The 27,385-nt window shown below is 46.6% G+C and overlaps 1 long non-coding RNA gene and 1 pseudogene across 1 annotated transcript in view; both read right to left on the bottom strand.

Annotated features, from left to right (window-relative positions):
* Positions 1–285: 285 nt before the first annotated feature.
* LOC147738007 (uncharacterized) lies at positions 286–2,201 on the bottom strand (annotated as a pseudogene).
* Positions 2,202–3,339: 1,138 nt separating this feature from the next.
* Positions 3,340–27,385, bottom strand: part of LOC147738006 (uncharacterized) — a 38,877-nt gene continuing 14,831 nt past the window's right edge. The window contains exon 3 of the long non-coding RNA XR_015306198.1: positions 3,340–3,438. This is a non-coding gene — a long non-coding RNA (uncharacterized LOC147738006). The remainder of the gene's footprint in view (positions 3,439–27,385) is intronic.

The following is a 27,385-nucleotide window of genomic DNA, read 5'->3' as shown; positions in this document are numbered from 1 at the left end:
CTCTGCAGCTTTTCTGGCATTCAGAACACTCATAAGGTGTTTCATCAGTATGGAGTCGCTTATAGTTAGTGGGGCTGTGCCTATCAAATAGGAATTTATGGCATTCACAGAAATTGGTAATTTTTTTCCCCTGTGTGCGTCTGCTCATGTACAGTGAGATTGAGTTTAAAATTGATGATTTTCTGGCATTCGGAGAACTGAATTATTTTTATGGTGTGTTTTCTTATGGCGCTTGTAACCATCTCTACCTCTGAATCTTTTCTGACATTTAGAGCACTGATAATTTTATTCACCAGTGTGGATTCTCACATGTTCAGTGAGATGAGATTTTTGGCTGAAACATTTTTGGCATTCGGAGCACTGATAAGGTTTTTCCCCAGTGTGGATTCTTATATGCTGAGTGAGACTGCTCTTTCGAATGAAGCATATCTGGCATTCAGAGCACTGATAAGGTTTTTCCCCAGTGTGGATTCTTATATGCTCAGTGAGATTGTTTTTTTGAATGAAACATTTGTGGCATTCAGAGCACTGATAAGGTTTTTTCCCAGTGTGGGTTCTTATATGCAGCGTGAGATATCTTTTTTCACTGAAACATTTCTGGCATTCAGTGCACTGATAAGGTTTTACCCAAGAGTGGGTCCTTGTATGTTTAGTGAGTCTCTTTTTGTCACTGAAACGTTTCTGGCATTCAGAGCACTGATAAGGTTTTTCCCCAGTGTGGAATCTCACATGTCCAGTTAGAAGTGATTTAAGCCTGAAATCTTTTGGGCATTCAGAGCACTGATAAGGTTTTTCCCCAGTGTGGGTTCTTATATGCTGAGTGAGACTAAATTTGTTTGTGAAACATTTCTGACATTCAGAGCACTGATAAGGTTGTTCCCCTGTGTGGGTTATTGTATGTTGAGAAAGACGTCTTCTGTCTCGGAATTTTTTCGGGCATTCAGAGCACTGAAAAGGTTTTTCGCCAGTGTGGGTTTTTATATGCACCGTGAGAAAGCGTTTTTCACTGAAACATTTCTGGCATTCAGAGCACTGATAAGGTTTTTCCCCAGTGTGGGTTCTTGTGTGCCAATTGAGACAGCTTTTTTCACTGAAACATTTGTGACATTCAGTGCACTGATAACGTTTTTCCCCAGCGTGGATCTTTCTATGCCGTGTGAGATTACTTTTTATACTGAAACATTTCTGGCATTCAGAGCACTGATAAGGTTGTTCCACAGAATGGGTTATTGCATGTCGAGAAAGACTTTGTTTGTTACAAAACCTTTCCTGGCAATCAGAGCACTGATAAGGTTTTTCCCCAGTGTGGAATCTCAAATGTGCAGTTAGAAGTGATTTAAGTTTGAAATGTTTTGGGCATTCAGAGCACTGATAAAGGTTTTCCCCAGTGTGGATTCTTGTATGTTCAGTGAGTCTGATTTTGTAACTGAAACATTTCTGGCATTCAGAGCACTGAAAAGGTTTATTCCCAGTGTGGGTTCTTATATGCCGAGATAGACTGCTTTGGTCACTGAAACATTTCTGGCATTCAGAGCACTGAAAAGATTTTTCTCCAGTGTGGGTTCTGATATGCCGAGTGAGACTGCTTTGGAAACTGAAACATTCCTGGCATTCAGAGCACTGAAAAGATTTTTCCCCAGTGTGGGTTCTGATATGCCGAGTGAGACTGCTTTGGTCACTGAAACATTCCTGGCATTCAGAGCACTGGTAAGGTTTTTCCCCAGTGTGGGTCCTTGTATGTAGAGTGAGTCCTCTTTTGTCACTGAAATATTTCTGGCATTCAGCGCACTGATAAGGTTTTTCCCCAGAGTGGATTCTCATATGTTCAGTGAGTTTAGATTTACGGCAGAAACTTTTCTAGCATTCAGAGCACTGGTAAGGTTTTTCCACAGAGTGGGTTAATGCATGTTCATATAGACTCGGTTTGACTCTAAAGCTTTTCTGGCACTCAGAGCACTGAAAAGGTTTTTCCCCAGTGTGGATTCTCATATGCTCAGTGAGATAAGATTTACGCCTGAAACTTTTTTGGCATACTTTGCACGGAGAGTGGTTTTCCCCAGTGTGGATTCTCATATGCTCAGTGAGATAAGATTTACGCCTGAAACTTTTTTGACATACTTCGCACTCATAGTGGTTTCCCCCAGTGTGCATTCTGTCAAAATTGTGAGATGAGATTTATGGCTGTATCTTTTTTGGCACATGTAACTTTTTTCCCTAACTTAGGTTATTTTGCCTTGATTGAGGCGGTTTTGAACACTGAATATGTTCTCACAGTCTGTGTTTTTATAAGGTGTATACCTAGACTTAATATCTCTACTTTTAGTTTTCTCTTGCTTATATGCCACGGTAAGAGTGAACCCGATTTTAGAGTCAGGCTTGTTTAGATAATGTTCAGCATTTATCTCTAAAAGAAATTGTGTGTAATCTTCTTAACACTTGAATTGAGCAAAATATGTCTGGAAGCAGCCCTGTAACATCTGTCAAAATGTTTCAAGCAGATAATAGTCTTTAGGTTATAGCAACTTATTTTGTGACTGAAGATTTTCTCAAATCTATTTTTATAGGTTCTTAACAATGCAGTGATACGGTGTTAGTCTGATATTTAATCATTAAACTGATAAGTACCTTTTTGCACTGACGTAATTGCAGTAACTGAGGGTGTTAGAACGTGCACAGTACTATTGTGGATCACAAGTCTCAGAACATCAGTTTATTTTACCCTTTCTTTGTTTGGTGTAAGGTTAAGATTTGTAGTTCTGACGAGGATTTATTTACATTAGCTATAGCGCAACTGTGCTCATTTAATCAATTTTTACCTTTAACAGTTTTACATATCACTCACGCACAGCAGATAATGTTGAGGCGATTTAGATAGAATTACAGAACAGTACACAATAAAAAGGAAACAATCTGAGATGGTTATGAACACAATAAAGTGGTGAATTTTTAAGGTTTTCGCAAGAGTGAGCAGAGTGGGTCATGGTTTTCTTCCCAGAGGCAGATAGTCTCAAAGTTGTGTAACTGGTTAAAACGGTTGTTGAACAAAGGTGATTTTCCAATCTTTCGGTTGTTAACGTGTCAGCTTCAGAGTCTTCTCTCAGCGTCTTTTCCTTGATGGTCTGCAGAGGAAACCATTTGTTATATCTTTCTTTTATGCAGTGTGTGCTTCCTCTCTGGAATTACATGATGTTTTAGATGAACGTTATTCTGTGCACAGATATGGCTTTGCTCTTGTTTAATGAAATACTAAATTAGAGACTTCACTTACAGGTATAGTACTTTCCTCAGCTCCCACTTCCTCGCCACACCTAGATTTTGGAAATTGTTTAAACGTAGAATCCTGGATGTCCTTCAGTTTTTCAAAATAATCCTTCTTATGGCACTGACTTCAGTTGCCTGGTGCAAAATCTTGCTTTCTTCGTCAGTAATTTCAATCACCTATCGTATTAAAATTAAATAGTTAACACATGAAAAATTCCAAAAATATAATTTACAAGCCAAATCAATGCAGAGTTGCATAATTTTGAAAATGTTGAGCTGTTTTTCAGACAGAGCAGAGTGTAGAATGGTAGCCTGAGAGTACTTGGATGTAGGAGTGAGGATTTATAGAAATGTCAACATTTTATTAAGCTCACAAAGGATACATGCACCCTATGAACTTGCAACATAGAATCCCAAAGGCAGAAATTAAAGTCATATGCACTGGCACCAAACATATATTTCAAAATGGATACTATTAATTAAATTTTTTTTGTTAAAGATATTTTTATTGAGAAAACAGGAAGACAGAAATAACAGAAGAGAGAAAGGATGGAAACACATGAAATGCAAAGAAGAGCCCTCGCAGGGGCTAACTCAACATGACCAAGCAGCAGTAATAGTGATGAAGGGTCATACAGCGTGACCGCTCAAGGCAAGATAAGGCTCAAAAGGCCGCCCGTAACAGCATCGAACCCCCCGGGAAGTCCCGGAGGGACACAAACCCTCACTGGCACCGGGCAAAGCTGTCCAAGTCAGAGGCTTAGTCGACCAGGTCCAATAGCGCCTCCTTGTGTCTTGGCCATGAGGAAGACATTGCGGCGAGGTCGAACATGGAAAAAACAAAAACCCCCATCCCCCTCTGAAAAAGAGAAACTAACCAAATCCCCCCCCCCCAGAGGTTCCAACCTTTCAACAACCCCCCTCCCCCCAGTGGTGGCAGCCTAGCAGCAGGCGTTCGCTCAAGCAGTCTTCACACCTGAAACAGATGTAAGGCGCGTATGGTGGGTGGGCAGACCGCCGACGGCAACCCTCGAGAAAGAAAGCGGACTAACGGGCCCCACCTGAAAGCAAAGTTCTTAAAATCATTTCTGAAAATGTCCGCCATACGCTCCACACTCAACAACCTCCACAACTTAGCAAACCAGAGGGAAAGAGCAGGGGCCTCCTTCTTCTTCCAAGCCGCAGCCAAGGTTAACTTGGCCGCACCTATGCAGAGCCAAAGGATTTGTTTGTCTGCACTGGTCTGGTGCTCCAAAAGTGGGTCCCGAAGGCCCAGGAGCACGAAGCCTATGGAATCCGGAATCGGGTAGCCCAGGATTTCCCTGATATAAGACAGTATCTCCTCCCAGTAGGGGCGTATGATGGGGCAGTCCCACCAGATATGGTGAAAGTCCCCAAGGAAACCACAGCCCCGCCAACACCTATCTGATGCAGAGGGAAAAATCTTTTTCAATCGGGTCGGGTACAGATACCAATCTAGCATAGTCTTCATATGGGCCTCCCGAAGATCAATAGAATGATTGAATTTGTGTAGATCACGCCAGAGGCGGGACCACTCCTCGTCGGAGATATCTCGCCCCAAGTGCTCCTCCCACAAACCCATGTATCTAGGGCGAGGCGAGATAGCAGTGGTCAATAGCGAATCATAGTGGAATGAAATCACCCCCTTCATAGATTATGTGCGAGTGATATAAGATTCAAAATCCGTGGGAGGCCTCGTCGCAGCATCCCGTACCTCAGGTGACAATGCCCAGTGAAGCAGTTGGGCGTGTCGGTAACGCTCAGTAGGTGGCACCGCGTAGTCACGCATGCTATTATGGAAGGTGAGCGGCTCATACCCATGGAACAGGTGTGTGAGTGCGTGGCAACCCCCCGCCCTCCAACCATCAAAGGGCCCCTCAACAAGAGCCGGCGGAAAGGCTGGGTTAAAGTGAACAGGCGTGAAGGGGGAGGGGAAGGAGGTCCACCTCTCATCACCAGAGACCGAGTCCCAGACCTTCAGAGTAGTACTCGTAGGGGTGCTAATGTAGGCGTTGCGTGGCCGATCCCCCTTCGCCTTCCAAACCAGGTCCCATATGGATCGTCCCGCCACACTCCTGTCCATATGTAACCAGTGCTTCTCAGACTCCATTTGGGTTCACTCGGCAGGCACCCGGAGTTGCGCCGCTTTATAATAAAGATGCATATCTGGGAGGCCAGCCCCGCCCTTCCTCAATGGCCGGCGTAGCGTAAGAAAAGAAAGTCTAGCGCGACCTCCCTGCCAGATATAGCGCAGAATCATAGATTTAAGATGCCTAAAAAAAAAACCTCCAAGGTAATAGGGAGAGCTTGGAACAGGTAAAGGAGCTTGGGAAGCATCGTCATCTTAATGGCATGCACGTGTCCCAACCAGGAGATAAACATGGGCTTTCAACGATTAAGCTCGGCCTGTATCTGGGTCAGCAGAGGAGGGAAGTTGGCCGCATATAGTGTAGCGACGGACGAGGTCAGCCGGACCCCAAGATACTGTATGGAGGAGCTAGACCATGATAGGGGTATGAGCGGTCGGATGCAAACTACCTTAGCGGGCGGCAGCGTGAGATTGAGGATGTAGGATTTGCCAGGATTGACCTGAAAACCCGCCACCGTTTCGAACTGGGAAAGCACGTCCTGCACACGCGGGAGGGAAGTCCCCGGGTCAGCTAGTGACAATAGGACGTCGTCAGCAAAAAGAGATATTTTGTGCTGTTCCCCCGAAAAGGGGAGACCAACAATATCCGGGTCCTCCCGCACCCTAAGGGCAAGAGGCTCGATGCTGAGCGCAAATAGTAGAGGAGATAGGGGGCAGCCCTGCCTCGTACCCCGGGAATGTGCAAAGAAGGGTGAAACATGACCATTCACCATAACCCTCGAGCACGGACCATGGTAATTGGCCCGAAGCATATCTATAAATTTAGGGGAAAAACCAAAGGCCTACAAGGTACTAAAGAGGAAGTTCCAATCCACCCGATCGAACGCCTTTTCAGCGTCGAGGCCTACCAAGACCGCTGGGATCTTAAAGCGATTAGCTTTCTCGATCAGATGGATCAGCCGTCTAGTGTTGTCATGGATCTGGCGACCCTTTATGAAGCCCGATTGATCGGGGTGAATGAGGGCAGGCATGAGGTCCTGGAGCCGGGCAGCTAAGATAGAAGAGTACAGTTTAGCATCTACGTTTAACAGGGCTATGGGCCGGTACGATTCACATTTAGAGAGGTCCTTCCCGGCTTTGGGAATAATCAAGATCATTGCTTCCGCCATAGTGCCCGTAGTTTGGCTCGCCTCCCTCATGCTGTTGAAAAGAGTCACCAAATAATCCCCCAGCTCAGACGCAAACGTCTGATAGAAGGAGGCCGTGAAGCCGTCCGGGCCCGGAGCCTTCTGCGGTTCAAGGGACCGAATGGCGGTCAACACCTCCTCCCTAGTGAAGGGGGCCTCCAAAAGTTCGTTCCATTCCTTGGAGACCTGCGGAAGCGGCAGAGCTTCTAAGTATTCCCGCTGATCGGCCAGCGCCAGGTGGTCTGCCGAGTAGAGGGCGGCATAAAAGTCGCCGAAAAGCTCGGCTTTGACCGCATCCCTATGTTCCACAGAGCCGGAAGGCGTCTGAATGCCACCCACATATTCCCTCTCACGCTTATCACGGAGCTGCCGTGCCAGATGTTTCCCCACTTTGTTGCCTTGAGCGTAAGAGAGGCGCCGTAAGCGCAAGAGGGTATATTCGGCCCGATTATTATAGTGGGCCCTGAGTTTCCCCCGCACCGCAGCAAAAGGGCGAAGGGTCTTTCGAGAAGGATACTGCTTATGCGCAGTTTCCAGTGTCGCCAGTTCCGCCTCCAGCGCCTCCCTCTCCTCGCGCCTAAGCTTGTTCAGGGCGGAGTTCAGCGCAATGCACGTGCCCTGTGTCGTCGCCTTAAAGGCGTCCCATTGGGTGAAGACCGAGGTGTCTCCAGCTTTGTTAAGCTCAAAAAACTCACCAATGGCTGCCCTAAGTTTTTTGCAGGATTCCTCATACCGCGTAAGAGAGGCAGTGAAGTACAATTTGTGGTGAGGGGACGACTCCGGGGCCCAGATCAAGCACGTCGCCAAAAGGCTATGATCGGACACCGAGAGTGGAAATATTTTGCTGTCCCGCAAGTCGCCCTGCAAAGATTGATGTAGAAAAATGTGGTCAAGACGTGAATAAGTGTGGTGGACATGGGAATAGAATGTGTAATCCCTAGTGCGGGGGTGGAGGGAGCGCCAGCTATCAATAAGGCCCAGACTGATCAAAGTGTCGCGCAGTTCAGTGGAGAAGAGACCCGCCTCCGTCCTCTGCTGATGTAAACAATCAAGACTTTTGTCCCAAACCAAAATAAAATCCCCCATCACTATCAACGCTCCCTCCCCAAAGTCCCCCACCACCCTCAGAAAGGCCTCAAGGAACCCATTTTGGCCCGCATTCGGTGCATAGACAACCACCCACGTGCAAAGCTTACCCAGGAGCATCCCCTTCACCATCAGCCACCGCCCCTCCTTGTCACTCCGCATCCCCACGGGCTGAAATTGAAGTGTAGAGCGGAACAAAAGTGCCACCCCCCGGTGCTTAGTAGTGGCAGAGGATTTGTAAATCAGGGGGTATTGCCTGTGCTTAAGTCTAGATTCATCTTTACGGGCCAAATGAGTCTCCTGCAGACCCACCACATCTAAATGATGATCAAGAATATACTTCCATACTTTCTAACGCTTTTGAGGAGAGTTAAGGCCTTTAACATTCCAGGAGCCTATCGTGACAGGTAACATTTAGTCAACGTCCTCCCCCCACCGCTCCAATCAGTGCCCCCCATAACGCCAGAATCAAACCAAACATACTGCAGTCACACCAAATCCCCAGCCACCACCACTGGGGCCCTTCCCAAACAACCATCCTACAATCCAAAGGAGCCTCAAAAACAAAATACAAAAGAGAAAGAGTCAGAACTAGAAAAAGAACAATGAAAGTCGGACATGACCTTAAGGGTCGGGGTAGAAGACCCTGGTAATGCCCCCCTCAAGTTCAGGGCCGGGGTAACCCTCCAGTGGAGTACTGTCCCACAGAGTACCTGAGGTGGTAGAGCCCCCCCGGTCTCCAAGGGCCACCGTCGGGGGAGCCTAGGCCGCCGATGAGCTGTCCACCCGGCTCGACTCAGTCACCAGGGCTAGCGAAGCCAAAACCTCTCCCCTTTCACTTTGGCACGCCGATGGAGTCGGACCCTCTGCCACACCGTGTCGACCCACTCTCTGCCACGCTGGGGAGCGGGAACGGCGACGTCTTCTTGGGGAGGCGCTGGCGCCCGCCGACGTGGCTGCTTCCTCCATGCCCAGCAGTTCCCTGGCGGCTGCTAGAGATCTCACTTGCACCAGTCTATTTTGCCACCTGAAAATAAGCCGAAAGGGGTGACCCCAGGAGTAGGACACCCCGCGCTCCCTCAGGAAGGCTGTGATCGGGCGGAAGTCCTGTCGTTTTTGCAGGGTGGAAGCCGCCAGGTCTTGAAAAAGCTGAGGGCTGTGCCCACGAAAAAGCAAGTTGTTGGTGTCCCTCGCCTTCCGCAGGATTGTCTCCTTCAGTTGAAAATCATGGACACAAACCAGAATGTCGGGAGGCGGCGAGCGCGCGCCACGTGGCAGGCCAACCCGATGTACTTTGTCCATCCGGACCTCAGTGCGGTCGTCCTCTGACAGAATTTGCAGAAACAGGGCCTCCACGTACTCCCGCAGGTTCTCACCTTCTCCTTCCCAGGGCACCGCTCGAATCTGAATGTTATTACGGCGGGACCGGTTTTCCAAATCCTCGCAGTGGGCCTGAAGATCCAAATTTTGCTCGCATAGCTGGAGCAAGTCCTGCTGTAGCTGATGGATATCACCATTGAGGCCCAGATCGTGGTCCTCCAGGGTCGCCACCCGTTCACCGATGCCGTCCACGTCTCGGTGGACCTCACGGAGATCGGAAGCCAGTTGTGATTTCAGTTCTGTGATATCGTCTTTGATAGATGCAAAAAGCTCAATCAGGAAGGCCTTCGTGACCGGGCCCTCACCGTTATCCTTGGCCGGTGACTTGCTAGGGCCGAGGGGCGATCCGGACGGCCCTTTACCAGGACCATCCTTCCCCGTCTTATTCGTGCGATTCCTCGTCGTCATGGTGTGGCGCCACAGCCTAGTTCTAGGCTCCTCGCGACCTCCCAGAGCGTCTCGGGTAGCAAGCCACGCTCCTCCACACCTTCCGCAATCTCCACTCCGTAGACACCGGGGGGCCGACGCGATCAAAAGGCAGCACTCGCCGTGTCGCTCAACGCCCTTTGGATCGCCCCCAGGGCATAGAGGGTTAGAGGCAAGATGGCACCACCTCTTCTTCCCTCAGCCTTCTGCGCTGTCCAGCAGCCGCCAGACAAGTCGGCGCCTCTTCGTCACCTCCGCTCAGGCGTCAATAGCCAGATGGGTCGCCGGGGCCCCAGGCAGGCTCGCTACAATTAGGCATGAGCGGATTTTGCGGATTCGCAATCCGCGAATTTGCGGATTTGCGGATTTGCGGATTGCGAAAATCCGCAAAATCCGCGAATCCTCGCGGATTTTGCGGATTTCTTTTTTTTGGGTGTTCGCACGGGTTTCTGCAAGTTCGCGAGGGTTTTGTGCAATTTCGCAAATTGCGAACTTACTTGTCAGGTCGCCAGTTTTGCGAACTTGTTGTTTCTACGTGCCCAGCCTGTTTGCACTTTTTGCAATTTCGCGAGTGCGAGATTGTTGCTTCACGACGCGAACGCGGGAAAACACCCGCAAAATCACCAAAACAACCGCAAAAATCTGAAAACACACAAAAATCACCACAAAGAAAATCAACTTATCAACTTACTTGTGAAATCAAATTTTGAATCCAAAAGGCCTCAAATCCAAATATCCAGCAGCATCCACAAAAAGTAATCCTTCCCAGTCAAGATCGAATCCAAAATGGCCAGGAAAGGAAACAGGAACAGGAAGTTGGAGACTGGGGCACTTCCTTCACCCCTCCCCAATGGGAGGAACTTGCTGGACAGGAACAGGAAGTTGGAGACTGGGCCACTTCCTTCCTTCACTCCTCCGCCATTTTTATTTTTTTTTGTAATTTCGCGAGTGCGAGATTGTTGCTGCCCGCGCCGCGGGCCGCGAGCAGTGCGAACACATGCAAAAAATCCGCAGCGCGCGGATTTGCGGATTTTGCGGGAAATCCGCGAATCTCGCGGATTGCGGATTTACCGAAAATCCGCAAAATCCGCGAGCGGAACGGATTTTACGCCCATGCCTAGCTACAATCCCAGTGGGGGGAACCCGCAAAGCAAGCGCTTCACTAGTCAACTTGCTAGAGTTCAGGGTCCCCTCGTGCTAAGAGCCGATGCAACCCAGGCGAAGCTCCGTAGGCCGCTCCAGCGCTCGTGCGTCACCACTCCAACACCTCGGCTAAGTCCGCCGTCCTAGGTCGTAGCTCGACGGGAGAAGGATCAAACGAATGCAGGACACCTTAGTGACCCCAGGAGAGTCAAAGCCGGGGTTGAAATCGCCCCAGTGCAGCTAAACAAAGCTATTAAAGGCTCGGGGTGCCGGAGGAGCTCGCAGGCACGTCTTACTCCGTCGCCATCTTGGCCACGCCCAATTAATTAATTTTTAATGTAGATTTCTAGGACGGGAATTTCCCCTGCATGGACAACAGGCATTTTCCCCTGCCCTGAGTTACCACCTACTTGTATCTGGTATCCTGACGTTTGAGCTCTGGCCTCTGCCGCACACAAATCTATTATGTATTGCGAGGACTATGCCTAGACATATCCCTCAACTATGGTCCGGAGTGTGATCAAGGGCAATGAAATTAAGGTGTACTTTCATGTGTTCATTTTATTCCACTTGATTAACCTTTGTTAGGTTTTTCTGCACCTGGATGTACCGGGTGCAGAAAAACAAGACACCATTTTTATCCAGACAGGAAAATTAGACTGAAAAGACGCACAAGACTCTGGGTGCAGCAGAAGCAGCCAAGACTTATGCTGTTTTTTTACAAAATGGGAGAAACACACAATTCTTCCCTTTGTTGGACATTTCTTTACCCTTCCCTCCCCTGCTTCACCCATCGCCCCCCAACCAACCACATGCATATATCTACCACCTGCTTAAATCTAGTGGTAAAAAAAATCCCAAAAACATTATGAAATAATGAATGGCATGCTGTTTAACAGGCAGAAGAATCTGTTCCTTGTGGCAACTCCCCAGTCAATGGCGTCAAACTGGTAATTGCACATTACTGGGATAAATCCACAACAAAACAATTACATGAGATTTTTCTGCCACCCCAGTACTGTGCAACTTCTAACAAGGGACTATGAGAGGTCTTGGACCGGTCCTGTGACCTGGAGGGTCACACCAAGTGTGCCCTTATTTAAGGCAGAGGACTGTCATGGGTTTAACAGCTAGAGCGGTGGTGGCAATACACCCTGTTGTAAGGATCAATAGCCTGATGAGATCTTTGCATCATGGTCAGTGGAGTGGCTTCCTACTGACACACCCATGTAATGCTCCATTTCTATGCCTGTGCCCAGACTTTGCGCTAACATCAAGTGCGTGTTTAGGGTGTTGGTGTGCGTAGCATAAATGCAATGTGAGAGTGCAACAGAGTAAACAGCATCTCCTGCCTGCCAGTTGTGTATGCAAGTGGGACCATCTATCCCTTTTTCATACCCTAGTTCAAAGTCCTCTGTTACCAAGGAATAAAGTGCTCTACAAAGTACTCAGGTACCTGCTGTGCCACCAGGGACGGTGTCAGCCTATCTAAGTTTAGGGGACATCACCTGCAGGCTGAATTACTTAATGGAGAAGCTGTGTACCTGTCCTGAAGAGCCTAGAAGTCTCCCTAGAAGCCTGCCTGTCTGGTAAGAAAGGGAAGGGAGTTTGACTATCCAGCAGGAGGACAAGGCTGTCCTGGAAGAAGCAAGGTCCGACACATCCCCGTTATCTGTAGGGCGGGCCGGAAAGCCATCCAGCAGGACCAGCTAGTCTGAGGGACTTCCCCCCCCCCCACCCCGCCAAGACTCTCCCAACAGTTTAAGGCAGAAAATAAAACTCTACGACAACGTAATTGTCGAAGCCCAGTTGGACGATTGTGTGCTGCCAACGGCCCCTTCAAGGTTGCATTTGCCAAATTCCTAACAAAACAGGGTCTAAATCTACTGGCTTCCTGGAGAGCATGTGTTGGGCTTTTAGCTGCTGAATTTCTGACTACTCTGTGTCAGAGGCGCATGAGGGACTACAACTACTCCAGTGTCGAACACCCTGTCTGAGCTTATGCCTGTGGTCCAGCCGGCCATAGTGTGGGTTCAATTGCTGACGGTCGGGCCTCCAGAGGGGCTGCACTTACCGTCAGGCCAGCTGTGACTGCTACCTTGGGACTGCTGATCTTCAGGCAAAGGCAAAGAAAAGACAGAGTGGGTGCCCTACTGAATGCAGCCCTACATCCAGGACAAAAGCGCTCCACAAAAGCCTGCTGGTGGGTCACTGCTCTCTCGAGTGTTCGGGCATGCCATTCAAGTGCCGGGAAACAGGAAAGAGACCTAGACAAGACTGACTCATCCTGTGGAAGGATAAGACGCTTACGACAGAGCATACACGCATTGGGGTAACTGAAGTGACAGAACTGCACCTATACTATATTCATGATACTCCTAAATGCCCCTAGAGGGTAAGAGGGTATCAGAACCGGACGCACCTGTCTACAGCACATGGTAGTCTGGCATGCCTGCACCATCCTTTCATCCAGACTGTCCATAAAGTTGATTTTAGAGCTGCTACGCACATAGCAGGGGGAATATCAGACCATTCGCTGGTGGAGGTGCAACTCGATGGTCCGGTTGTGAACTTCATCCTACCCCCAAGGGTTGATCCATGATATTTAAAAGACAAGACGTTCAAAGCTCGCATGAGAGATAGAGCAGAATTCTATTTTAAGGAGAACGGGCGGCCTGTTGAATCAGCTTGCGTGCTATAGGATGAATTCAAGCCAGTGATCCTTGAGGACACTGACAACAAGGGGGCGGAAATACTGGGAGAGACTTCCTGAAAGACCTGACCCTGCCATTGCTAACAAATAAGGACCTAGACGCACTAGACGAAGACCTGATAGTAGACTAAATAAATAAGACAATAGGAACCTTGCAAACAGGGCAAGCGACAGGCCTGATGAGCTCCCGTTATAATTATTTAAAAGCATGATGGATAACATCAGGGAGTACCTCCAGAGTATGTTTCAGACTGCCTGAAAATAAGGGTTTCTCCCGGAGGACCAAGGAACGTCTGAGGTGGTGGTCATCCCAAAAAGGACGAACCAGCAACTGAGTGTGGGTCTTATAGATCTATCTCCCAGCTTAATATTGAGACTAAGGTCCTTGCGAACACTCTGGCGATCTGCCTGCGGACAGTAATTGCAACAGTGGTTCATCCTGATCAATCGGGCTTTATGCCACAACAGGGAACACGCTTAAATCTCTGACACCTTAATGGAGTACCATATGCAATATGGGATTCCTTTGCTGAACCAGTGGCGCTGCTGTTAAGCTCTTGTATGAATCCCCTCTAGCGAGCATGTGCGTCAATAATACAGTCTACCGAGTCTTTGCTGTCCGACAGGGATGTTCCTTGTCTCCTATGCTCTTCACACATGTTTGGGTTCACCAGGACCTCTCATATGGGGTATTCCAGTTGATCAGGAGTGGGATGTGAGACTCTCCGTCTACTCTGACGTTTTGTTATATGACACGTAACCAGCCTTCTCGAGTGAACGAATCCTACACATTTTTCACATACTTGGAGATTATTCAGGATATAAGATCAACTGGAAGAAGTCCTTAATATTCCTGATGGTTGAAGGGACCCTACGGCTGCAGTCTAGGTGCACAGTTCGAGTGGCACTACATGGCTTTAAATATTTGGTTGTGTTCATTACAAGAGAGCACAGGCAGGAACATACTCCCGAAATGAGACCGTCTTCGCTGTGATGCCCCACACTTGCGGGCGCTCCCGCTCTCCTCACTGGGCCGGGTGGCCCTATTTAAAGGGATGACCCTCCAGGGTCTCCTGTTCATTGGGCAAAAAATGTCCTTTAAGATCACACCAGACATTTTTTTTCAAAAGGTAGTTTGAGAACTTCGGCTCCTGTTGTGGGATGGTGGTACGTCACGCTGAGTAAGTTGCAGAGGGGAGTTTATTAAGGTGGACTTGCGTTCCGGAGCACTCACAAGTATTACCGGGCCACGCAGCTGGTGGCAGTCAACAACTGGGTTTTTGCGGACTGTGAAGATCCTGCTTACCGGGTAGATAGATTGGCCATGGGCAAGAGAGGTTACCCCACCCCGGGGCTGTATCGAAAAAAGTATGAGTGCACCCTACCTACTCATACCCAAACATTGGTAAACGGTGTGGAAAGAGGCGACCAACTATTTAGGCTGGGAAGGTAAGCTGACTGAAATTACTCCACTGTATGATGGTGATTTCTTAAGTGCAGTGGGAGGATTGCAAGGCTTCTCCCAAATGGGGATTGATTAGCTTAGGAAAATAAGGCGCCTGGCCCGATGGAATACCTCCTGACCTATACCTCAGTAAAATAGAGCTGTGGGCGCCCATTCTCACGAGGGTCCTGAACGCGGCAGTGGAGGCGGGTCTGCCGCGTTCTTGGTCCTCGGCAACCATAGTTCCAATTTTCAAAAAAGGAAATCGAGATGACCCCAATTGCTATCGCCCGATATCTTTGATTGATGTCACGGCGAAGGTCCTGGGTAGGGTGGTTTTAAATCGCCTGACTGAATGGGCAGATACCCACCGGGTAATAACGGACACGCAATATGGGTTCAGGGAGGGGAGGTCGACCACGGACCAATGCCTGAATCTCTACTTGTTGGTAGCTAAGTACAGCATAGCCAGCAAGGAGGCAGTCTACCTGGGGTTCATGGACCTCTCCGCGGCATTCGATCATGTGAATAGGGAGAAGCTATGGGCCTCGATGAAAGGTCTAGGGGTGGATCAGGATTTAGTTAACATCACAAAGGCTTTGTACTGGAACACAACAGCGTCCATCCGATTTAACCAAGACGGAAGCAAGACCTCACCATTTCCATGCACTAGTGTAGTGCGGCAGGGCTGCATTTTAGCTCCTTTTTTGTTTTCACTTTATATTAATAATTTAGATTGGGATTTATGCAAACTTGGAGTGGACCCCCCGCAAGTAGGCACTCGTCCAGTCCCCGTCCTGCTATATGCGGACGACGCAGTGTCATTAGCCCGGACACCGCGGGGGTTACAGAGGCTCATCGATGGATTTGTGAGTTTTATGGCCTCACTTGATTTGTCAGCAAATCTGGACAAATCATATGTTATGCTCGCGGGGGCCAGACCAGACAAGAAATGTTCTTATAAGATAGGAACTCAGAAAATTAGTCTGGTGCAGTCCTTTCCCTATTTAGGTGTACTATTTGACGGGCTTCTAAAGTTTAGATCTTTAGTGGACAAACACTGTGCAAAATTGGTGGCCTCATCTGGGGCTATAATGGGGTATGGGAGAAGGCTGGGAAGATGGTCTCCCGAGCAAGTGATGAATTTGTATAGATCGATATGCTGTGCTAAGGCAGCTTACGGGGCAGAAGTTTGGGGTTTTGTGAACATATACCCGGTCCAGGCAGAAGAAACAAATTCTTCAGAAGGATATTGAAAGTCCCATCTAGTACATCTGCTTACATTTTACACGAGGAACTGGGAGAACCCTACATTGAAGACCAGATCAAGATCAGACCACTTTTGGCCTGGGTGAAAATCTGGTACAACCCCGAGGCAGGCCTCAGTAGACAAATTATCACAGACTGTTTGAAACGAGACAAATGGAGCTCTATCCCCTGGCTAAATTATGTAAAGTGCACCCTAGAGGCCATTGGCTGTAAGAACCTCTTCACGGAACCTGAAGCCCTTATTGCCCAGAATAAAACGACGGTCAAGAAAATGTTTGGGGAATGAACAATTGCAAGGAAGGCGGCTACTGAAGAGCTTAAATCTACAGTTGTGGCTTATAGATTATTGAAAACAGAGAGTGGAAGGGAACCCTATCTCTCACTGATCCATAATGCACAGGACAGATTTTATATTACCCGTTTTAGATTTAACCTGTTGCACCACCTGTTGGCTGATCCCCCCGGTTTTACCTTAATGGTCGAGTAGAAGGGTACTTGCGGCTGTGACAATAGGTCTCCGCAGGATACCCTTCATTTTGTTTTGTTGTGCCGTCTTTATTCATTACCTAGGCTAAAGTTCCTGGTGGGATTACTGAAACAAGCCAAGTTTAAACATGCTAAGGTAGCATTAATGTTTTTACAGAAGGCTAATGATGCATATACCCTTTCCTGTATTATGAGTTTTATTAAGATGGCAGTGAGGCTAAGGAACTCAAGAGAGATGAGCTGAATATGATGCCCTGCAAATTGAGACTTTGGACTAAATGAAATGAAATGTATTGGATGAACTATTTTTTAATGTATTTTTAACTGTTTTTATGTACTTTTATGGTATCTTTTTAAGTGCTGAATAAAGAAATATTTGTTTTGATTTGTTTACATTAGAGGGCAGCTTGAACTCAGAGCTCCACAACAGACTCGATTGAATAAATGACCAGCACACTGCTTATCTTGCCAAGACACAGGTACTTTGTAAATCTCTTTTTATTCAACTAGTGCTCAATCAATAGTGTTGACACCGAAAATACGGTGCACATTAGTGAGAGTGATTAGACCAAAAACACAAAGTCTGCAAATATAGAGTGAGTAACATAGCTCGGCTTGTCCTGACACTCCCTGGCCAAATCCCACTATATAAAACTAGATTGCCCTTTATCGAAGGCAGGTAGTCCTCCCAAGGTTCTGGAGGTCGCTGGGCTGCAAGATGACTTGCCTTTTAGTTCAGGATCATCCAGGGATGCAGACAGGCCAGTAGGACTGGGACCAACACAATAGTTCTCTACAGACCCTCACCAGCAGAGAAGGCTGCAGTGCCCTGCTCTTCTTAGGTCGTCAAGAACTGAAATTCAGGGTCTGGGGATGCCACCTAAAATCTTGATTTAAAGGTGTTACAAGGGAGTGACAGGTAGAGGCTAATGGGCCCCTTTCCTGGGGTGTCTATACCCTCTATCATGCCCACCTCCTGTGGGAAGTGGACACAGTCCTAGCCCTGAATGGATAAGTCCCATCATCTTCCCATCTTCAGCACCTGAGGGGTGGAGTTGACAGAGGGTAGCGGTTGTGCACCTCCTGCTATATCTAAGGTTTCCCACCTGTCCTTGCGCCTAAAAGGGGGTGAGGCCAGGATGATTGCTTGCTTCCTCTAACAGAAGAGGCTGCGGTCGCATTACCAAGGCGGCAAGGCCTTTGAAAATCCCTGCCACAGATGGCTCTGCCTGACCAGGGGGGGTGTGAATACCTCCACCCAGGAAAGGCATTGTAATCAACCTCAAAGTGCACAGGCACTCTCTCCATGAGGACAGAACACTGTCTGGTGGTAGCAGGCTGGCTCAGGCCAGTCGGTGACCACACTAAGGATTGGTAGATCTTAGGGGACCCCTCTAAGGGGCACCCTGTGTGCAATTTTTAATAAATCGGATACTGCAATCAATGCAGGTTAACTATGCTGAGATGTTTGGTATCAAATATCCCATATTTCAGGGAAACCTTCATGAGGCTGGGGAACTCGTAATGACAAGTGTCCAGCCAATGTGCTTACTATAGAGCTTGCCTGGTCACTTGCAATATCCAGGAATCGACAAGGACATTGCAGGAGATATCCCTAAAGCAGCATGCTAGAGGGGTGTCTTACCTACATCTCAGACATTCCCTATGGGCATCGCATACAGGGATGTGTGGCATGTCGACTCTTCAGTTTTGTCTGCACCAAGACACACAGCTGCAGTGGCAGTGTGTATGTATGTATGTATGTATGTATGTATGTATGTATGTATGTATGTATGTATGTATGTGCTTGGTGGGGGGTCCCTTAGGGTGGCATAATTTGTGCTGCAGCCTTTAGAAACCCTCTTTAACAACAAGGCCCTTGGTACCAGAGGTAACTTTTACTAGGGACTTATATGTGAGCTAATGCGGAGTCAACCGTGGAAACGACTGGTACACTTAAGGGAAGGAGATCGGGCTCAGGGGACCTGGTTGGCAGGGACCCTGTGCACTTCCAGTAAATACTATATCATTTTCCAGGTAAAAAGTGAAGGCTAACCATGTCCAAAACAGGCACTTTCCTACATTGAGACATATTTCCTAGGACAGCGGAAACTCTACAGCAGGTCTTGCTCACAGTCCTTATACTGTGACTGCCACTACTGAACATTAATCTTGAATTGTTAAAGCAGGGCCAAGATCTGGACAGGAGCCAATGAAAAGGAGGGCAACTCACCAGATAATAGAAGTCTTCTGTCTTCACACTCACTCAGAGAGAACAATGCCACCCCATGTATTGCATGACAAAGAGGCCACAACCCTCAGTGAAACACTCACCTCTCACATGGGATTCGTTAATAAGAATAAAATGAACAAAACGGGTCCCTGGGGAACCCACAGATACACCGTTCCTACCAGTACTATAAATACTTGGGGTCCCGCAGGTAAACCTGACCGTGCTACAAAGGCTTAGGGCCCTACAGGTAAACCTTTCCTAACCCAATTCTACAAATGCTATGTGCTCACTGCAGCAGGACTGGGCGTCTTAGGGGCGAAATGAAGTTGCTTGGCATTTATCTACCCTTAGCTAAGCCAGTCGATCAGGATGATTCTCTTCGATCAGAAGTAGCTCTCACTATTGAAAAGGTGAAGACCCTGGTATAACACAAATGCAGACAAGCGGTTCGGCTCTACCAGGACATGTAGTAAACTATTCATTTATGTATATGTAGGATTAGATTGCATTGCAAGTTAATTCTTATGTCACTATTTTCCGCAAACAACATACAACATAGATTCCTCACGTGCATACCCTGATGAAGGGAGAACCCCCAAAATGAATTGGGGCGGGCTGAATTTGAATTTACTTGCGGAACAGTGGGTTTTGAAAGTGATTCTATGAGAATAAATATGCTTAAACTGGAACACAAGTGGATTTGCTTCCAAGGGAAGGAGACATTGATGCACTTTTACGGGTACAAGCTGTGGAGCAGGAGACACAGACCAGATCTAGTCTGGGCTATATAAACAACTGCAGCCACACACATCTCCCTTCTGGCACGCGATGAGTGGATTACATAAATACGACAATAATGAATGAAAAATACACGGCATGCATAGACAAGGTTTGCTATGTAACCTCTGGACTCCTGTAAACCTTAACAAACACCGGTAATCAGACACTAGGGACATCGCCTGCAGCAGCTCAGCTGTTCCTTTTGTTTGGTATCTTGTCTTTGGAAGGTGGGTTTTTAGGATAAGCTATTTTTAGGTGTGTCTTCTTTTATTCCAGGATGGGGACTAGTTTTAGCATTGTTAGCTTTATACTCTGCATACCAAGGCAGTACATAGAATACAGCCTGCATACCACAATCCATGGCTATATCCCATTGAACATCCTTACCTTTTAACAACAAGGACCCAAGGCCTTCTGGACTTTATTCAGTTAACCAGACGCATCTCCCAGTCGATTGACATTGACATTAGTTATAGGACTCAGCGTTAAGGAACAATTGGTGAAATGCCTCACAGTAGCCAACAATCTAGCACCTAAAAAAAGAGCGCAATAAATGTGTCTGGTCTGTAATTTTTGCCCCGCAGGCACCTTTGATTTACAATGTTCATCTTATTTTGAAATGCACGGTTTTCTTTTTATAAACTTAACCACTGATTGCACATTGCAGCTAATGAGTGCTTCTACTGCATTGTACCCTCAGAAGCAAGTCCGAAAACGGGAGTGCCATGGCTATCTGAATCAGAGTGCCGGAGTATAGTGGCCCTTGGATGCTGTCTTGTAACCTCCGACTGTCCACGGACCCCAAGAAAAAAACCTCAACCTAGCCATCATACAGACCCCAGGCTCCACCCAGGGTACACTATCGGAGAGCACCAAAAACACCTCATCCTCGCCATCATACAGACCCCAGACTCCACCCAGGGCACACTATCGGAGAAAACCTGAAACACCTCATCCTCGCCATCATACAGACCCCAGGCTCCACCCAGGGTACACTATCAGAGAGCACATGTACATTGTTCATAGGAATGAAGCATGCTCAATAGGTCACTTACCGGAAAGTTGATAGTACACATTCTCTTTAACATCTACAGTGCTGAACCTTTGAGTGACTTAGAGGTCACAAGATTAACTGGGCAGACGTCCCTTAAGCAGTACCCTGGGCCACGCTGCTCCGGATTTCTCCTGTACGACCTAGTGAGTTTTACAATTCAAGACAACATGTGCCAGGAGCTCCTTCAAAGTTTTTTTGAAGGTTGCTACTCATAAGAGTTTTCAGTCTACCTGAGATGTAATAGTATCCAACATTTCTTACAACATGGGCAACTACTGTTGCTGTGTAAGGCTGTGGCAACAAGTGAGAGGCGCTTTATGGCTCCTGAATTCGATTTCCAACCTTGACCTTGAAATAAAACATCTCAGCAGTCTTTCTATGAAGCCCAACGCGTTTGAACGCTCTAGTCTACCTACATGACCCACCTCTGCTTATGTGGGACCGTTTATTTCTGCCTGCCCCAAGACGGTTCAGTATTACACCAGGAACGGATGGTTGTGACGGAAGTAAAACGGATGCATTATGGGGCTTCACTCACTTTTGAATTAAATGGCTACTAGATGTGGATGTTTCAGATAAAGTGAATAAGAAAATGTAACAAACCACAGGTCAAAATAAGGATAAGTAGGTACCATGGTCCAGTCTTTGCACGAGGATTCAAACATCCGATATCCTTTCTTGCTAGGCACATCACTTCCCGAATTCAGCCCAATGGAAGCGCAGATTATGATGGGAATCTAGGGAAAGGGGGGTATCAAGCATATATTGCTCCCTAACCAATAACAGTCCAACAACACTTGACTTGCTCAGACACCAGTGGGAGGCCTGGTTAGGTTCGCTGGTAGACGAGGACTGGCGGGATGCCTTGATGGCTCCTAAAACCATTACTACTTCGGCCAAGCATCACCTGATCCAACGGTACTACCTTCATGGCGCATATCTCACCCCGGTTGTCTGCATCGGGCAGGCCTAACAACCACCCCTGCATTACACTTTGTGGGTTGGAACTGGCTGATTTTTACCATATGTGTGGACATGTCCGCATCTTACCCCGTACTGGGAAGCATTGGAATCTGAGCTTACGGGCATCCTGGGCTGGGAGGTGCCACAAAAGCCCCTGAATCTACTCCTGAGGGTTATGAGCGCGCTAGACGGACCCAGGGCAGGCAAGCTTCTCCTGGGTACTGCCATCATGGTGGCCAAACGGGATATGGCAGCAGCCTGGAAAAATCCCACTCCACAGAGTTTAGTCAAAGTCGTAGACTGGTGCACAGCACAGGAAAGACCACCATACGAGGCCATGGGATGTCCGGAAAAGCACCGAAGGATCTGGGGCAAGTGGTTGGGCCAGGTGGAATGGAAAATGCTACTTAGCAGAATGCATCTGTTCTTGGCATGTAGAGCTGCAGAGTCACACACTGTGCATAGATCGCCATCTGGTGTTGGGCCCGGATGTTGTTGTCCTGGAAAAGTCTTGGGAAGTCACGAGATAGGTGACTCCTCCTTTGGACCATAGTGCGCATGGGCATCTGCTGAACTGAGCTCGTAAGCGGAAATGTGGATGGGTATGGGTAACAACGTATGCCTGTGCATAACTGGTGATAATAGTTCATCAATGTATCAAACTAAAAAATGCATATCAGTGCTGTGTCGTAATTCCTGTTTTCCAAAATCAATAAAATGAGTTATCAAAAAGGATTTTCTTGCAGTAAAACATCAGTTGGCAAACTCCTTCACCCAAACATCAGACCTCATCATCCAAAATTATGCTTTAGTCAAACAAAAGCGTGGGAATCAAAGGATGAATTTACAGAACCTTGATGCAAAATGAACACACCGGGAAGTTGCTAAACTCCTGTAAGTCTGTTATACATCAATTCACTTCTGGACAGGCCAGCAGTTTTGAAAATAATTGAGAAGCTTTTTTCGGCATCCACACCCAAACACCGGACAAGCCAAGCACAAATAAATCAACTAAAGCAGCAGCAAAACCAATGGCCTCAAACAACTCAAACAGCTCAACAAACCGCTTGGCAGGCTAGTGAAGACCGGAGCCAGGACGGTAACCTGGAGCTTGAGCGGGACAGTTATGACAGCCTCGACAGCCTGCACGCAAGACCAAACAAACCTGTAGATTCACAACCTCATGTACCACTCACACAGTTCAGACCACCTCATGAAACTGAACCAGCCACCCCAGCTAATACCCCAGAACCCCAAAAATCACCCGCATCAGGACAAAGTATCAAGACACAAGAAGGACAACACTTCAAGAAATATCAAGAAAGTTCATCAACAGAACCTTTCTGGGACCAGCTACTCGGAACCATGAAGACGATAGGATCAGCAGCAACTTATCATGCCGATAAGCTGGACACCCAAGTTGAGCTATTAAACGCACTAGCACTATATGTGCACGGAATAGATCAAAAACTACATGACTTAAATGCCATGATAACCAAGGTTCAACAAGCAAGGGACTTTACTTATTATACGTGCAATTGCCACCAGATAATCGACAAGCTTGCAACCGTCCCGACGATAATGTCGGAGCTGCTGGAGGTAGTAAGGGACACACAATTAAATCACACAACCTCAACGGAAGGAGAGCTTAAGGAGTTAGAAGTAACTAAAAAGGACACCCATACCATCAACATCAAACCACCAAATGAGGGAAACAATTTGCCAATCACAGAGAAAGATTGGGAACGAACAGAGGAACACCCCCAATTAGAAAGCTCAAAACCATACAAGAATCAAAAATTACCACCCAACGAACAGTCACAAAGCAAGGAGCAAGGAATTTTGGCAAAACCCCTTTCAAAACGGGAACGCAAACGCCTGAGGAAAGCAAGGAAAAGCAAAATAAACAAAGTCACACCACAGACCTCGCCCACACCAACCCAGAAAAGGCCAGAGGAAAATAACGAAAACTGCAGCAAGCCACCCAGCATGATGAACGATAAAAATTCGGCATTAAAAGAATCCGTAGTCACAATAAACCATGACGGCAAAAACAAAACAAAAAACTGAAAATTGTCAACTAACAAAATCTATGACATATTTAGGTCGTCGGCCGAAGAGAAAAATGACAAAGAAAAAAACGAAGAACTGGTAAAGCCAGTCCTAACGCAAACATCTAAGAACCAAATTACAAAGGAAAAAGTAATAATGGAGCAGGATACAGCAACAAGCGGGGAACCTGAAAGGCAGATAAGAAATTATAATAATGAAACGCAAAACAAAGCAAAATCGCAAAGCACAATAGAGCATATTGGAAAGATACAACAAGACCAAATTAAATTACTCGAGCCCAGCAAAATACATCGACAAGACTCAATAGAATTAACATTAGGGACTGACCGATTATAACAAAAAACAATTGCCCACGCCCCAAAGTCAGATAGAAATGATTCCACATTATAAATCGAGAGGACCCCACGACATTCTAAACCGAAGTACAATTATAAAGCTACTCAAAACCTTGCCAGCTCTAAGCCACATAACATCCAGCGATTTATTAAGAATAGAATTCAAATCTATAACTAGACAAACAGGAGTTGAAAAAACAATAGCCACCTGGGAAAATTACTCTGTCGTTGAACAGATCCTGAGGCACAAGGAGGTATTTGCACAAAGGGGGCATAGAACTAAAAGAGGTGGAACCTCTCCGTTACCCAAGCCCCCTACAACCCCCCCACCGCATAGAGGGTATCCTAAAAGGAGCAAAAGGCCCTGAGACATACGAACAAATAAAGGATGATGTCAAATTCAAAAGACAAATCACAATTACAATCTCACACCCAGACAAAATTCAACAAGAGGTCAATCAACATCGGAGATCATTAAGTTCACAACAAGGAGCTGCATGAACAAAATCCCAAACTAAATCAAACACATCAACATTTGTTCCTGGAACGTGAATGGTTTGGCATCTAAAATAGGGGAAATAGATTTTGCCGAATTTATTTTACAGTACGATATACTGCTGCTGCAAGAAACCTGGCAGACAATACATACGCCGATCATAGGCTATAAAGAACATTTAAACCCAGCCAAAAAGGAGTCAACACACGGAAGAGCAAAGGGTGGTTTATCAATATATATTGCCACAGAAATCCGATGGGAAGATTTAGACTCAAGCTGGATGCAATGCATCAAATTCAAAGTTAATATTGCTTGCACATTGATAATAATGAACATCTACATTAACCCAGCCCATAGGCACAAGGGAAGACACATGCAACAATTGGCCGCCATCATCAAAACTCTAAAAACAACACACCCTCACACCAACATAATATTGTCCGGTGACTTCAACATGAACTTGATGCAAGCTCAAGAGAAAAATCTACCGAATGGAATAACTGTCAGGAGTAACAAGACGCGACACATTGGGCAAGAAATGTGTGCACTGCTAAACAAACAAGCATTATACACTTTAAACGGTCGAGGCCTGCAAGATAGCCCGGCAGCATTCACAAGAGTGACGGGAAAATCAGGTGCAACCATTGACTACACTCTAGCAGACCCAGATCTATTCCCCAGCATTACAAACTTTAATATAATAGAAAGAACAGAAAGTGATCACTATCCCCAATCATTCACATTAACCAACTTTAGGGAAAAGTCTCTTCCATCAAGCGCACCAACGCATTTTACTCAATTGTATAATTTAAAACGGCTATCATGGAATGAAAACAATGTAGATAAAATCATGGAGTCCTGCACAGACTTTCTGACTACTACAGGAGCAAAAGCATTGGGGATAGAGGCTTGAGAGTCTCTAATTAACAGCCTGCACAGTAAGTTCATACATAACTCCAAAAACCAACAAGTGGCCCGGATCACCGTGTCAGAATGGTACACCATAGCACTAAGGACACAAAAACAAAAACTAAATAAAGCATTGAGACAACTGCGAACCCAAGGCCAACAACCTTCTCGGGAGGCCTTGATAATAATCAAACAAATGAAAAGCAACCTAAAAAAAGAGATTCGGGGTGCTAAACGTAAATATAACGAGCAGCTCTGGACAAAAATGCTCTATGTAAGTCGACAAAAAAACTCCAAGCAATTCTGGGCCCGGATTAACGTTTTATCTAATGGAAAAAATCGGCATTTCAACACCGATATAACAGAGCACGCATGGCGAACTCACATAGAAGCTACTTACAATTCACCGACAGCTTCCAGAGTTATATTTGAAAACGAAACAGGGAAGGCGATACAAACATACTATAATACCAACAGTGATACTACAACAAAAGAGCAGAGGATGCCAGAAACATTGAAACGAACCTCGCAGGCACAAAACCAAACGACCAGCAACTCGCACCGGTTAAACCATAGCAACTCACAAAATAAAAAGGAAGGAAAATTGCAGCAAACTGAATCGGAAATATCAGGGTCTGACCAACCAGTCGTCGATATCCAGACCTCACATAAACAAGTAATGAACATCTTAAAAAAGCAGAGATCAGATGGGGTGCCAGGACCAAACGGGCTGCCAAACGCCCTATTCAAAAAAGATCCACAATTCTGGTCCAAATACCTAGCCATACTGTTTGATAACATATTGGAATCCCACACCATCCCTGATTCCTGGCGAGGAAGTATATTGCACCCAATATTCAAATCAGGGGCTCGTGCAAACCCCTCAAACTATAGGGTAATAGTCCTCATAGACATTGAGGCAAAAATCTACGCTGCAAACCTGCTCAAGGATCTAGAAGACTGGGTGGATAACATCAAACTGATTCCCAACACACAGACAGGCTTTCGTGCCGGAATGGGCACTTTAGCAAACATTTCCGCCGTAACACTGCTGGCTAATCAATCCATCGAAAACTCCAAAGTACTCTACACCTGTTTCGTTGACCTCAAGGCGGCCTTCGATAAGGTCCCTAGACAAGCATTGTGGGCAAAAATGGAATCCTGGGGAGCACCAAGAAACCTATTGAACGCAATCATAGACCTTTACTCGAACACATGGGTTCAAGTTAAATTGGGAGACGGACAGGATTGTGTCTTGGCCCCCTGTTTATTTAATATATTCACAGCCGACCTAGAAAACCACCTACGTACAACACTGGGCGATCCTCCAAAACTGGGGAACGTGAGAACAGTAAGCTTGCAATATGCAGACGACATTGTGTTGCTCTCCCAAACGCCTCGAGGCCTACAACGACTAATAAACAAACTGGCAGAATACACAGACTTAAACCAACTTCAGATACATTTTTAAAAAAAACAAAGGTTGTGTGTTTTTCTAGTCCTCAGTAAAAAATACCAAAATTCATCTGGACGATTAACAGCAATAGTTTGGACCGCGAGGAGACATACAAGTACTTAGGACTGACTTTGGATAACCATCTTAACTACAAGCAACACCAAGAACATCGGAAAACTAAAGCTAAACAACTACTGTTTGCATTTAAAACCCTGCAAAGAAAACTCAGTGTCAGCTCCACCACTCACTTATTAAAAGTCGTGGCATCAAAATTTCTACCTGCAATCACATATGGTTCCGAACTATTAAATGCAAAGGACGCAACATCCTTGAACATCGCCCAAATTAGCCTCTTCAAAAAACTATTCAACATCCCGTGCCATATCTCACAAGACCGGATAAGACTAGAGTTTGGGCTAAAAAATCAGACCATGACAAGACAAGGAGCGCTGGTCAAATACTACCGGAGAATGCGTGCAGCAGAGGATGACTCCCTGGCACACTACTGCTGGCTGGAGGTCGAAAAGCAATCAAAACTGACTAAGTCGGTTTATTTGTACTTAAGAAAATCGATTGAGGCT

Source organism: Lissotriton vulgaris, chromosome 1_1 (assembly GCF_964263255.1).
Source record: "Lissotriton vulgaris chromosome 1_1, aLisVul1.2, whole genome shotgun sequence".
NCBI lineage: Eukaryota > Metazoa > Chordata > Amphibia > Caudata > Salamandridae > Lissotriton > Lissotriton vulgaris.
Note: the sequence above shows the minus strand (reverse complement) of the source record. Positions and strands in the feature narration are given on the sequence as shown.